Source organism: Entelurus aequoreus, linkage group LG03 (genome assembly GCF_033978785.1).
Source record: "Entelurus aequoreus isolate RoL-2023_Sb linkage group LG03, RoL_Eaeq_v1.1, whole genome shotgun sequence".
In the NCBI taxonomy this organism is placed as follows: Eukaryota; Metazoa; Chordata; class Actinopteri; order Syngnathiformes; family Syngnathidae; genus Entelurus; species Entelurus aequoreus.
In genome coordinates, this window is record NC_084733.1 from 4533155 (window position 1) to 4548199 (window position 15045).

The 15045-nt window shown below is 38.9% G+C and overlaps 1 protein-coding gene and 1 long non-coding RNA gene across 2 annotated transcripts in view; one reads left to right on the forward strand and one right to left on the reverse strand.

Moving 5' to 3' along the window:
• plekhh1 (pleckstrin homology domain containing, family H (with MyTH4 domain) member 1) overlaps positions 1-15045 on the forward strand; it is a 78841-nt gene that overhangs the window by 6599 nt on the left and 57197 nt on the right. The gene's annotated exons all lie outside the window — the stretch shown is intronic.
• LOC133645216 (uncharacterized) lies at positions 7373-13782 on the reverse strand. The gene is made up of 3 exons (XR_009824928.1): positions 13663-13782; positions 7755-7904; positions 7373-7681 (listed from the first exon to the last, which is right to left on the reverse strand). It is a non-coding gene; the product is annotated as an uncharacterized LOC133645216 (long non-coding RNA).

The window sequence follows — 15045 nt, forward strand, 5'->3', positions numbered from 1 at the left end:
ACATTATTTTTTGTGGCCTGCAACATATTTTTATGTGGTCTGCCACATTATCTTATGTGGTCCGCTACATTATTTTCTGTGGTTAGGGTTAGGGTTAGGGTTAGGGTTAGGGTTAGGGTTAGGCTTAGGGTTGGGGTTAGGGTTAAGGAGTGGTCCACGGTCCGCCACACCATTTAATGACATCTGCCACATCATTCACGTGGCCTTCCACACCATTTAATGACGTCTGCCACATCCTTCAAGTGACCTGCCACACCATTTAATGACGTCTGCCACACCATTTAATGACGTCTGCCACATCATTTAGAGTGGCCCTCTGAGGGCCCTCATAATAGCGACGTGGCGCGCTATAACAAATAGTTTGACCCTCCTGGTCTACAGATGGAAGTGTTGAAAGTAAATACGTATATTTGACTTACTTTTAAGATGTTGATGGCTGCAAGACTTTGGGGGCCCCGGGGCCCTCCTAACATGCACCACATTGTGGGGAGCCAAGGGTTAAGGAAGGAAGCGTCTGCGTTTGCTGACGGACACAAAGAGCATGTTTACACCTCAGAGGAGAGGAATGTCAGGGTTGATAATGACGGTGGTCAGTTTGTCCAACCCGGTCATTAACCTGCAACACAGCACAGATGCATGCTGGGAAAGGTGTGGCCAGAGAGAGAGAGAGAGAGAGAGAGTGCAGGGTGGCAAACAGCAAGAAAGACCAGAAGATATAATGAAGGGAGGACAATTTAGGAGCACACCTCTTAGGTGGCATCACACCCTGTCATCCAAGTCATCCGTGCCTGAGTCAAACTGAAACCTTTACTAGTAACTAGACAGTGGAACGTCCCACAGCTTTGTTGTACCATCTTTGCTTATGACGTTCCACAGCATTGTTGTACCATCTTTGCCTATGACGTTCCACAGCTTTGTTGTACCATTTTTGCCTATGACGTCCCACAGCTTTGTTGTACCATCTTTGCTTATAACGTTCCACAGCATTTTTGTACCATCTTTGCCTATGACGTCCCACAGCATTGTTGTACCATCTTTGCCTATGACGTTCCACAGCTTTGTTGTACCATCTTTGCCTATGACGTTCCATAGATTTGAAAATGTGTTTTCTTATGACGTCCCACAGACTTGTACCATCTTTGCTCATGACATTCCACGGTACTGTTGAACCATATTTGCTTATGACGTCCCACAGTTTTGTTGTACCATATTTGCTTATGACGTCCAACAGCCTTGTTGTACCATCTTTGCTTGTGACATTCCACGGTACTGTTGAACCATATTTGTTTTTGACCTCCCACAACTTTGTTGTATTATCGTTGCTTATAAGGTCCCATAGATTTGAAAATGTTTTGCTTATGATGTCCCACAGCCTTGTTGTACTATCTTTGCTTATGACATTCCACGATACTGTTGAACCATATTTGCTTATGACCTCCCACAACCTTGTAGTGCCATCTTTTCTTATGACGTTCCACAGCTTAGTTATACCATCTTTGCGTATGATGTTCCACAGCATTTTTGTACCATCTTTGCCTGTGACATTCCACAGCTTTGTTGCACCACCTTTTTTTGAGGTCACACGGTGTTGTTGCACCATCGTTGCTTATGACGTCCCACAGCTTTTTTGTACCATATTTGCTTGTGACGTCCAACGGCCTTGTTATACCATCTTTGCTTGTGACATTCCACAGTACTGTTGGACCATATTTGCTCATGACCTCCCACAACCTTGTAGTACCATATTTTCTTATGACGTTCCACAGTTTAGTTATACCATCTTTGCTTATGATGTTCCACAGCATTGTTGTACCATCTTTGCCTGTGACGTTCCACAGCTTTGTTGCGTCACCTTTGTTTGAGGTCACACGGCGTTGTTGCACAATCGTTGCTTATGACGTCCCACAACCTTGTAGTACCATCTTTTCTTATGACGTTCCACAGCTCAGTTATACCATCTTTGCTTATGATGTTCCACAGCATTGTTGTACCATCTTTGCCTGTGACATTCCCCAGCTTTGTTGCACCACCTTTGTTTGAGGTCACACAGCGTTGTAGCACTATTGTTGCTTATGACGTCCCACAGCTTTGTTGTACCATATTTGCTTATGACATTCTACGGTACTGTTGAACCATATTTGCTTTTGACCTCCCACAACCTTGTTGTACCACCGTTGCTTATAATGTCCCATAGATTTGAAAATGTTTTGCTTATGGCGTCCCACAGACTTGTTGTACCTTTTTTGCTTATGACATTCCACGGTACTGTTGAACCATATTTGCTTATGACCTCCCACAACCTTGTTGTATCATCCTTTCTTATGACGTCCCACGGAATTGAAAATGTTTTGCTTATGACGTCCCACAGTCTTGTTGTACCATCTTTGCTGATGACGTTCCACAACCTTGTTGCATCATCCTTTCTTATGACGTCCCATAGAATTGAAAATGTTTTGCTTATGACATCCCACAGTCTTGTTGTACCATCTTTGCTTATGACTTTCCACAGTACTGTTGAGCCATATTTGCTTACGACGTCCCACAGCTTTGTCGTACCATCTTTGCCTATGATGTTCCACAGCATTGTTGTACCATCTTCGCCTGTGACGTTCCACAGATTTGTTGCGCCACATTTGTTTGAGGTCACACGGCGTTGTCGCACCATCGTTGCTTATGACGTCCCACAGCTTTGTTGTACCATCTTTGCCTATGAGGTTCCACAGCATTGTTGTACCATCTTTGCCTGTGACATTCCACAGCTTGTTGCGCCACATTTGTTTGAGGTCACACAGCGTTGTTGCACCATCGTTGCTTATGACGTCCCACAGCTTTGTTGTACCATCTTTGCTTATGATGTTTCAAAGCATTGTTGTACCATCTTCGCTTGTGACATTCCAGGGTACTGTTGAACCATATTTGCTTCTGACCTCCCACAACCTTGTAGTACCATCTTTTCTTATGAAGTCCCATAGAATTGAAAATGTTTTGCTTATGACGTCCCACAGCTTTGTTGTACCATCTTTGCTTGTGACATTCCAGGGTACTGTTGAACCATATTTGCTTATGACCTCCCACAACCTTGTAGTACCATATTTTCTTATGACGTCCCATAGAATTGAAAATGTTTTGCTTATGACGTCCCAAAGTCTTGTTGTACCATCTTTGCTTATGACATTCCACACTACTGTTGAGCCATATTTTCTTACAACGCCCCACAGCTTTGTTGTACCATCTTTGCTGATGACGTCCCATGACATTGTTGTGCCATCTTTGCTCATCACGCTCCACAACATTGCTGTACCAAATCGTGTCCTACATTTTGCGTGCACAAACAACAAAACAGTGTCGTTGTACCACATTTATGTATGACGTTCCACAGCCTTGTTGCACCATCTTTGCTTCTGATGTTCTGCGCTATTGTCGTCCCATCTTTGATCACGAAGCGTTCAGGGTTTCGAGGAACTTTATTGTCACGCCACAAAAAAACGTGCCACAGGCGCACAACTTTGTGGGATCCACGCGGCAACACGAGGCGGGATGATATCACCCTGCCCATTAATGGCTGACATCACTGCAGCTGCAAGCTCAGTGTGTGTGTGTGTGTGTGTGTGTGTGTGTGTGTGTGTGTGTGTGTGTGTGTGTGTGTGTGTGTGTGTGTGTGTTTGTGTGTGTGTGTGTGTGTGTGTGTGTGTGTGTGTGTGTGTGTGTGTGTGTGTGTGTGTGTGTGTGTGTGTGTGTGTGTGTGTGTGTGTGTTTTCTCCGGTCCGTCTGCAGGGTTCTTCTGGTCCTTCCTGGGTGGTCCAACACTGACAAAGTGTGTTTTCTCCCCACCTGAGATGAACTCCCGCCGTAACCCATGGCAACGCTCTTGCTTTGTGTACGCGCAGGGTCAAAGGTGACAACTCCCCCGCTGTGATCAAAGTATTTCACAACCAAAACAACAGTGACGTCCCACATCATTGTTATGGAGTCCCACGGCATCGGTGTGCCCCCTTCACTTAGGGTGTCCTGTAGTGTTGTGCTCGCTTTGCTCAAGTCGTCCCACTTATGACATCCCACAATATTGTTGTAACACATTTACTTATGACATCCCACAGCATTTTTGTACCGCCTTTACTTATAACCTCCCACAACCTTGTTGTACCGTCTTTGCTTATGAAATCCCACAGCATTGTTGTAACACATTTACTTATGACATCCCACAGCATTGTTGTACCACCTTCACTCACGACATCCCACAGCATTGTTGTACCGCCTTTGCTTAAGACATCCCACAGCATTGTTGTACCACCTTCACTTACGACATCCCACAGCATTGTTGTACTGCCTTTACTTATGACATCCCACAATATTGTTGTAACACATTTACTTATGACATCCCACAGCATTTTTGTACCGCCTTTACTTATAACCTCCCACAACCTTGTTGTACCGTCTTTGCTTATGAAATCCCACAGCATTGTTGTAACACATTTACTTATGACATCCCACAGCATTGTTGTACCACCTTCACTCACGACATCCCACAGCATTGTTGTACCGCCTTTGCTTAAGACATCCCACAGCATTGTTGTACCACCTTCACTTACGACATCCCACAGCATTGTTGTACTGCCTTTACTTATGACATCCCACAATATTGTTGTAACACATTTACTTATGACATCCCACAGCATTTTTGTACCGCCTTTACTTATAACCTCCCACAACCTTGTTGTACCGTCTTTGCTTATGAAATCCCACAGGATTGTTGTAACACATTTACTTATGACATCCCACAGCATTTTTGTACCGCCTTTGCTTGTAACCTCCCACAACCTTGTTGTACCGTCTTTGCTTATGAAATCCCACAGCAATGTTGTAACACATTTACTTATGACATCCCACAGCATTGTTGTACCACCTTCACTCACGACATCCCACAGCATTGTTGTACCGCCTTTGCTTATGACATCCCACAGCATTGTTGTACCACCTTCACTTACGACATCCCACAGCATTGTTGTACTGCCTTTACTTATGACATCCCACAGCATTGTTGTACCACCTTCACTCACGACATCCCACAGCATTGTTGTACCGCCTTTGCTTATGACATCCCACAGCATTGTTGTACCACCTTCACTTACGACAGCCCACAGCATTGTTGTACCGCATTTGCTTATGACATCCCACAACATTTTTGCACCGCCTTTACGTATGACATCCCACAGTATTGTTGTACCGCCTTATGTATGACATCCCACAGCATTTTTGCACCGCCTTTACATATGACATCCCACAGCATTGTTGTACCACCTTTACTTATGACATCTCACAGCATTTTTGTACCGTCTTTGCTAATGACATCCCACAGCATTGTTGTACCGCCTTTACTTACGACATCCCACAGCATTGTTGTACCGCCTTTGCTTATGACATCCCACAGCATTGTTGTACCGCATTTACTTATGACATCCCACAGTATTGTTGTACCGCCTTTACTTATGACATCCCACAGTATTGTTGTACTGCCTTTACATATGACATCCCACAGTATTGTTGTACCGCATTTGCTTATGACATCCCACAGCATTGTTGTACCGCCTTTACTAAATACATCGCACAACGATGTTGTACCACCTTTACTTATGACATTCCACAACATTGTTGTACCATCTTTACTTAATACATTGCATAACGTTGTTGTACCGCCTTTACTTATGATATCCCACAGCATTGTTGTACTGCCTTTACTAAATACATCGCACAACGATGTTGTACCACCTTTACTTATGACATCCCACACCATTGTTGTACCACCTTTACTTAATACATCGCATAACATTGTTGTACCGCCTTTACTTATGATATCCCACAGCATTGTTGTACCGCCTTTACGTATGACATCCCACAGCATTGTTGTACCGCATTTACTTATGACATCCCACAGTATTGTTGTACCGCCTTTACTTATGACATCCCACAGTATTGTTGTACCGCATTTGCTTATGACATCCAACAGCATTGTTGTACCACCTTTACTTATGACATCCCACAGCATTGTTGTACCACCTTTACTTATGACATTCCACAGCATTGTTGTACCACCTTTACTTATGACATCTCACAGCATTGTTTTAACGCCTTTGCTTATGACATCCCACAGCATTGTTGTACCGCCTTTACTTACGACATCCCACAGCATTGTTGTACCGCCTTTGCTTATGACATCCCACAGCATTGTTGTACCACCTTAACTTATGACATCCAACAGCATTGTTGTACCGCCTTTACTTTTAACATCCCACAGCATTGTTGTACCGTATTTGCTTATGACATCCCACAGCATTGTTGTACCACCTTTACTTATGACATCCCACAGCATTGTTGTACCACCTTTACTTATGACATCCCACAGCATTGTTGTACCGCCTTTACTAAATACATCGCACAACGATGTTGTACCGCCTTTACTTATGACATCCCACAGCGTTATTGTACCGCCTTTACTTAATATGTCACACAACATTGTTGTACCACGTTTACTTAATATGTCACACAGCGTTATTGTACCACCTTTACTTATGACATCCCACAACATTGTTGTACCACCTTTACTTAATACATCGCATAACGTTGTTGTACCGCCTTTACTTATGACATCCCACAGCATTGTTGTACCACCTTTACTTATGACATCCCACAGTATTGTTGTACCGCCTTTGCTTATGACATCCCACACAATTGTTGTATTGTCTTTGCTTATGACGTCCCACATCATTGTTGTACCACCTTTCCTTATGACATCCCACAGCATTGTTGTACCGTCTTTACTTATGACATCCCACAGCATTTTTGGACCGCCTTTACATATGACATCCCACAGTATTGTTGTACCGCCTTTACTTATGACATCCCACAGTATTGTTGTGCCGCCTTTGCTTATGACATCCCACAGCATTGTTGTACCGTCTTTGCTTATGACATCCCACACCGCCTTTGCTTATGACATCCCACAGTATTGTTTTACCGCCTTTACGTATGACATCCCACAGTATTGTTGTGCCGCCTTTGCTTATGACATCCCACAGCATTGTTGTACTTTCTTTCAACCAATCAATCAAAGTTTATTTACATAGCCTTTAATCACAAGTGTCTCAAAGGGCTGCAAAAGCCACAATGACATCCTCGGTTCACATCCCGTCTCTGCTACTGCCATTCCACAGCATTGTTGTACTGTCTTCAATTATGACATCCCGCAGCATTGTTGTAGCGCCTTTGCTTTGGACGTCCCACAGCCTTGCTCTACCATCTTTACATATGACGTTGTTTGTTTGTGGATGGCCAATCTTCCCAACAATGCCACCTGCTGGCCTGACATTGTTGTCACATATATACTCCCGTGTGTGTGTCACTTTAAGAAACAAACAACACATGACTGTGGAGCGGCAAGAGAAGCGCTTCTTTCGGCTTACAAATGACAGAAATGTAGTTCTTCTTCAATGACTTTTTCCATCTAAGATGGCGGATGACCTTTAGGAAACGCAACACAGTGTCACTACAGCTAGTGAGTGTGCCACACGCTCACCGAGGCCTCATTTCCCCATCACTGCTGCTTTGTGATGACTTTTCCCCACGACTTGACATCAAAGAGACTCGGAGGAGTCCCGGATGGTCCAGCCCGGGTCCAGCGGTCTGCCTGCGGGGAAAAAAGCAAGCTAAAACCCTTCAGAAGCAGGACTTAGTAATTAGTGAGCAAGAACTGCATTTACGTGCGGGCTAATTGCAGGCTGCAGTTCTTTCCAGCTGCCGGACTTTGAAGAACTTCGGCTTTCTGTCCGGTTTAACTTCGCTTTCCTTTTTCTCCGTCGCGTCGGTCATCGGGTTCGCCGAATGGGCGCGCTCACTTTTTTCAAGGCGGCCTGAGGGGGGGGGGGGGGGGGGGAGACCTGAACATTTCTTCAAGAAGTTGCTTCTCTTCCTGGTACAAAATAACTGCACGCTGTTGAAAATAGTCTGTAGATTTTACAGGAGGGAAAAAATGGCAACAATTGTAAGAATGTAAAAATGATGTTTATTTATTTAGACTGCAGGGACGTCCGAGTGGCTTTCATTGAGGGCCACATGGCATCAGAGGGCCGCTTGTAACAGAGAATTGGATTTCATTATTGATTATTTGAATTGTTTTAAGTAGACTTGTCGGTTTTACAGTAAAAACTTTACATTTACAAAATGTTACCGTAAAATATAGCGTTTTTTTAATATCTTATATTTTACATCCTTTTTTAATTATAACTTTTACAGTAATATGCTTTAAAGAACGACATAAAATATAATGTCATTTTTATGAATTTGATGGGTAGTTTGCTGTTTTTTGGTTGTTTTTTTTAATTAAATCAATATAAAAACACAATATATACATTATATATCAATATAAATCACAGTCCGTAAGCACACATGATTGTATTTCTTTATGAAAAAAAAAAAAAAAAAAAAAAAAAAATCCCCCCCCCCGGTCCGTGGGACAAATTTTCAAGCTTTGACCGGTCCACAGCTACAATAAGGTTGGGGAACACTGATGTAGACCAGTGGTCCCCAACCACTGGTACCGGTCCGTTGACCGACGGCCGCACAAGAAATAAAAAAAAATAAAAATAAAAAAAATAAAAAAATAAAATTATTAAATCAATATAAAAAACACAATATATACATTATATATCAATATAGATCAATACAGTCTGCAGGGATACAGTCCGTAAGCACACATGATTGTATTTCTTTATGACAAAAAAAAAAAAAAAAATTTTTTTTTTTACTAATCCCCCCCGCCTCGGTCCGTGGTACAAAAGTACAAAAATGTAGACCAGTGGTCCCGAACCTTTTTGTACTTATGGACCGGTCTACGCTTGAAAATTTGTCCCACGGACCGGGGGAGGGGTGGGGATTAGTAAAAAAAAAAAAAAAAATGTTTGCGTTGACCGGTCCATAAGTACAAAAATGTAGACCAGTGGTCCCCAACCTTTTTGTACTTACTGTCTACTCTTGAAAATGTGTCCCACGGTCCAGGGGGGGAGAGGCTAGTATTTTTTTTTTTTTTTGTCATAAAGAAATACAATCATGTGTGCTTATGGACTGTATCCGTGCAGACTGTATTGATTTATATTGATATATAATGTATATATTGTGTTTTTCATATTAATTTAATTTAAAAAAAATTTTAAAAAAAATAAAAAAAATTTTTTTACTAATCCCCCCCCCCTCCCCCGGTCCGTGGGACAAATTTTCAAGCGTCCATAAGTACAAAAATGTAGACCAGTGGTCCCCAACCTTTTTGTACTTATGGACCGGTCTACGCTTGAAAATTTGTCCCACGGACCGGGGGGGGAGAGGCTAGTATTTTTTTTTTTTTTTTGTCATAAAGAAATACAATCATGTGTGCTTACGGACTGTATCCCTGCAGACTGTATTGATTTATATTGATATATAATGTATATATTGTGTTTTTTATATTCATTTAATTTAAAAAAAAAAATAATAAAACATTTTTTTTTTTTTACTTATCCCCCCGCCCCGGTCTGTGGGACAAATTTTCAAGCATCCATAAGTACAAAAATGTAGACCAGTGGGCCCCAACCTTTTTGTACTTATGGACCGGTCTACGCTTGAAAATTTGTCCCATGGACCGGGGGAGGGGTGGGGATTAGTAAAAAAATAAATAAATAAAAAATGTTTGCGTTGACCGGTCCATAAGTACAAAAATGTAGACCAGTGGTCCCCAACCTTTTTGTACTTACGGTCTACTCTTGAAAATTTGTCCCACGGTCCAGGGGGGGAGGGGCTAGTAATTTATTTTTTTTAATTTTTTTTTTGTCATAAATAAATACAATCATGTGTGCTTACGGACTGTATCCCTGCAGACTGTATTGATCTATATTGATATATAATGTATATATTGTGTTTTTTATATTAATTTAATTTAAAAAAAAAAAGTTTTATTTTTATTTTATTTTTTATTTATTGTGCGGCCGCGGTCCACGGACCGGTACCGAGCCGCGGCCCGGTGGTTGGGGACCACTGATGTAGACCACAAGGAAGTCTTTTACATTTATAAAATAATAATAAATAATATGACTCCTTTAATGCGCCCTATGGTCCGGAAAATACGCTCCATGAATTTGGTGTAAAAACCACTGCAAACTTTTACCACAAAATTCTGCCCGGATTTTTTTCAGTCCATTCATTCCCACATTCTTGCCTCCTTTCTGCTGACCGCCCCATTCTGGGGGGGTGGGGTGTGGGGGGTGTGGGGGGGTCACGCAGAAAGACACCATTGTGCCGGCCGGGGTCCCGTTTCAACGCCGCCTTGTAATTAAGAAGGGGTTGCATGGCGAGGAGGCAGGAAGAGGAGGAGCTTGGTAGGGAAGGTTATTTGGCCAAGAAGCAAAGCTGCTGACCTGCGAGCGAATGAACCCCACACACTCCCTCTGACACACTACTTCCCTGCTGAGGTTTTGTTGTCTGTGTGTGTGTGTGTGTGTGTGTGTGTGTGTGTGTGTGTGTGTGTGTGTGTGTGTGTGTGTGTGTGTGTGTGTGTGTGTGTGTGTGTGTGTGTGTGTGTGTGTGTGTGTGTGTTTGTATTTCTCCCCTTCTTGAGACATGAAGAAGGAAAAGTATCTTCCATATGAGGAGGTGTGAACAAGTGATGACATAAATCATGGTCCCCAATAAAGAAAACTGTCTCATTTGCACCCCTAGTGGTGAAGTCTGTCAAAATGAGGGTGGTCCTAAAAAAGAGGGATTTTTCAAATAGGCAAAGTATCGGTTTTAAAAGTGCTCCCCCTCTGGTCAACATATGAAATAACAAGTGTGTGTGAGAAATTGAAATGTGCCCCCTTTGGCCGTAATTATTATTATTTTTGAATAAATAAATATGTATATAGAGACATACTGTAATAACTTGAAGTAAATAATGAAGATTAAAAACCAATTACAAACAACAAATAAAAAATAACTAAAAGCAGTCTTTTTCTCACAATGTGTCGAATTTTTTCTTATAAAATTGGGAACAATTTCTCATATTCCTTCCGTTTCTGTAATATTGCAATATTTTCTCGTAAAATTATTACTTTTTTTAATGCAGAATTATTACTTTTTAATGCAAAACGGTGACATTTGTCATATGAAATTCTGACTTTTATCACAATGTTGCCAATTTTTTTTGGTTGTTTTTGTAAAATAGTGACTTTTTTTGAGTAAAATGATGACTTTTGTCATCATTTTGCCAAGTAAAAATTCAGATTATTATTATTATAATATTGCCAAAATGGTAAAGTTTTCTTATAAAATTGTGACTTTTGTCGAGTAAAATTACGACTATTTTCATAAAGTTGCCAACATTTTAAGCTTTTCTTGTAAAATTGTGACTGTTATTGAGTAAAACACCAACTTTTATCATAATGTTGCACAAATGTTCAGTTTTTCTTGTAACATTTGGACTCGCGTGGAGTAAAATGACGACTTTTATTATAATACTGCCAAAATTCTACGTTTTTCTTATGAGATTGTGACCTTTTTCTTGTGAAATTCCAACTCATTTTTCACAACAAGCTTTTTTATATTTGCATAGTATGTATATATTATTAATGTTGTAAATACACATCTTTATATATCTAGAAAGGCTGGTCCTAAAGAGGGAGGCATTTTTCTCAGGTCTCAAGAAGGTAAGAAATACAATAATGTGTGTGTGTGTGTGTGTGTGTGTGTGTGTGCGTGTGTGTGTGTGTGTGTGTGTGTGTGTGTGTGTGTGTGTGTGTGTGTTTGTGTGTGTGTGTGTGTGTGTGTGTGTTCTTGTATTTCTAGCCTTCTTGAGACATGAAGAAGGACAAGTATCTTCCACATGAGGGGGTGTGAACAAGTGATGACATAAATCATGGTCCCAATAACATTGCATCTAATAGACAATGTCTCATTTGCACCCCCTGCTGGTGACATCTATCAAAATGAGGGTGGTCCCAAAAAGGAAGGATTTTTCAAATTGACCTTGGTCAACATATGAAATAACAAGTGTGTGTAAGAAATTGAAACCCCCCCCCCCCCCCCTTTGGCCAAAATGAATAAAGAAAATTTAAAATAAATATGTATATAGAGACATACTGTAATAACTTGAAGTAAATAATGAAGATTAAAAACCAATTACACACAAAAAAAACCCAACTAAAAGCAGTCTTTTTCTCACAATTTGTCAACTTTTTTCTTATAAAATTGGGAACAATTTCTCATAATCTTCCTGTTTCTGTAATATCGCAATGTTTTCTCGTGAAATTATTACTTTTTTTTAATGTAAAATTTTTTTTTTTTTTAATGTAAAACTATTACTTTTTAATGCAAAATGGCTGTGTCGTTTTTAAAAGTGCTCCCCCTCTGGTCAACATATGAAATAACAAGTGTGTGTAAGAAATTGAAACGCCCCCCACCCCCCTTTTGGCCAAAATTAATAAAGAAAATTAAAAAAATATATGTATATAGAGACATACTGTAATAACTTGAAGTAAATAATTAAAATTAAAAACCAATTACAAACAAAAAAAACCCAACTAAAAGCAGTCGTTTTCTCACAATTTGTCAACTTTTTTCTTATAAAATTGGGAACAATTTCTCATAATCATTCTGTTTCTGTAATATTGCAATGTTTTCTCGTGAAATTATTACTTTTTTTTATGTGAAATTATTACTTTTTTTATGTAAAACTATTACTTTTTAATGCAAAATGGCTGTGTGTCGCTTTTAAAAGTGCTCCCCCTCTGGTCAACATATGAAATAACAAGTGTGTAAGAAATTAAAACGCGCCCCCTTTGGTTAAAATTAATAAAATAAATATGTATATAGAGACATACTGTAATTACTTGAAGTAAATAATGAAGATTAAAAACCAACTACAAACAAAAAAATTACTAAAAGCAGTCTTTTTCTCACAATGTGTCGACTTTTTTTCTTATAAAATTGGGAACAATTTCTCATATTCTTTCCGTTTCTGTAATATTGCAATATTTTCTCGTAAAATTCTGACTTTTTTATGTAAAATTATTACTTTTTGATGCAAAATGGTGACATTTGTCATATGAAATTCTGACTTTAATCACAATGTTGCCAAGTTTTTTTTTGTTCTTGTAAAATAGTGACATTTTTTGAGTAAAATTATGACTTTTGTCATAAATTTGCCAAGTAAAAATTCCGATTATTATTATAATATTGCCAAAATTTTAAAGTATTTCTTAAAAAATTGTGACTTTTGTCGAGTAAAATTACGACTCATTTTTCACAACAAGCTTTTTTTATATTTGCATAGTATGTATATATTATTAATGTTGTAAATACACATCTTTATATATCTAGAAAGGCTGGTCCTAAAGAGGGAGGCATTTTTCTCAGGTCTCAAGAAGGTAACAAATACAAGAATGTGTGTGTGTGTGTGTGTGTGTGTGTGTGTGTGTGTGTGTGTGTGTGTGTGTGTGTGTGTGTGTGTGTGTGTGTGTGTGTGTGTGTGTGTGTGTGTGTGTGTGTGTGTGTGTGTGTGTGTGTGCGTGTGTGTGTAAGCTAAAATCCATCTGTTGTGGATCCTAATGCACGTTGATAGTGTGTGTCACAGGAAAGAGGAAGTGTTTCAAGTTTATCGGAGCTTACTCATGACTTGTTTTGGTGAATCATCATCAGCAGAGTGAAAAGCCCTTCTGGTCCTGTGGTGTAGATGGCAACATTTTTTCCACCATGTGGTGTTTTTCTCAAGTCCATCCGGCCCTTTTCGCCACTTGGAGGTATATATTACTTGTACAATATCACTACTACTGTGTTACTTGCAATAATAACAAGAAGCGCACTCAAAAGGAGTGAGGAAACATAACTAAGGATGCACACAAAAGGTTAACACTAGTGGGGACGAAGCAGAGGAGACGAAAACGACTGGGAAAGGTGAAACATCAGGAATCTACTGGCGCTGAGCGCAGGGACTGGAGAGCTTAAGTAGTCAGGAGGGAATAAGATACTCAGACACCAGGCACTGCAACAAAAAGAGAAAGGTCAAAAAGGTATATATATATATATATATATATATATATATATATATATATATATATATATATATAGTAACACTTTAGTATGGGGAAAATATTCACCATTAATTAGTTTCTTATTAACATGCAAGTTAGTAACATATTGGCTCTTAATTAGTCATTATTAAGTACTTATTAATGCCTTATTCTGCATGGCCTTATTATACAACCAGTAAGCCATTAACTAACAGTCTTCCCTCAATAACCTCAGAAATATTGCTTATTAGTAACCCTAACCCTAACCCTAACCCTTATATGTTCCCCTAGTGTCCAGATAACTGTAAATTAAGTCTTTGTTACTTTAAAAAGCAACTAATTAATTAATTAATGGTGAATATGTTCTCCATACTAAAGTGTTACCATATATATATATATATATATATATATATATATATATATATATATATATATATATATATATATATATATATACATATATATATATATATATATATATATATATAGATATATATATATATATATATATATATATATATATATATATATATATATATATATATATATATACAATGGAATTTGGAGAAAAAAAAGTGTAAAAATAAGAATTAGCATGTCACTAAACATGAAGTACACGTTTGTGTACTTATGGACTAAGTACATCATATCAAAAGATGATACTTACTTTTTATTCTAATTAGGGTCCAATAAGCCCAAATAGCAAAGAGAAATAAAAAAAAGCATGTTAACAAACAGCTTGGGCCTTAAGAGGTTAATTATGATCTGTTGCGTACTGGGGGGAGTAGACGGCACAGACAACAAGGGGGCGTAGTTTAGCTCTTTATATTTATTATATATATTTACAATATATATATATATACATATATATATATATATATATATATATATATATATATATATATATATATATATATATATATATATATATATATATATATATATATATAATATAACAAAACAATAATATTAATAAACAAGG